The sequence below is a fragment of the Stegastes partitus genome, unplaced genomic scaffold, assembly GCF_000690725.1.
Source record: "Stegastes partitus isolate 25-593 unplaced genomic scaffold, Stegastes_partitus-1.0.2 Scaffold2694, whole genome shotgun sequence".
Classification (NCBI taxonomy): Eukaryota; Metazoa; Chordata; class Actinopteri; family Pomacentridae; genus Stegastes; species Stegastes partitus.
In genome coordinates, this window is record NW_007580425.1 from 1,821 (window position 1) to 2,204 (window position 384).

The following is a 384-nucleotide window of genomic DNA, read 5'->3' on the forward strand; positions in this document are numbered from 1 at the left end:
CTAAAAGTCCACATGAGAAGTCACACAGGTGAGAAGCCGTACTCTTGTACAACCTGCGGGAAAAGTTTCAGTGAGGGAGGTACTTTGACAGTCCACATGAGAACTCACACAGGTGAGAAGCCGTACGTTTGTAACACATGTGGAAAAAGATTTTCGAACGCTTCAACATATAAAAGGCACACGGCAATCCACAAAGAGGAAAAGCCATATTCTTGTGGAACATGTGGGAAACATTTCTGTCGTCATGATTACTTGGTGTTTCACATGAGAACTCATACAGGTGAGAAGCCGTTCCCATGTAGCAATTGTGGGAAAAGATTTCGTTTCAGATCCGATTTGAAAGTCCACATGAGAACTCACACAGGTGAGAAGCCGTACTCTTGT

The 384-nt window shown here is 43.8% G+C and overlaps 1 protein-coding gene across 1 annotated transcript in view; it reads left to right on the forward strand.

Moving 5' to 3' along the window:
- Nucleotides 1-50: 50 nt before the first annotated feature.
- Nucleotides 51-384, forward strand: part of LOC103375598 (oocyte zinc finger protein XlCOF8.4-like) — a gene marked incomplete at its 3' end in the record, with an annotated part of 15,611 nt that continues 15,277 nt past the window's right edge. The window contains exon 1 of the mRNA XM_008305911.1: nucleotides 51-79. The remainder of the gene's footprint in view (nucleotides 80-384) is intronic.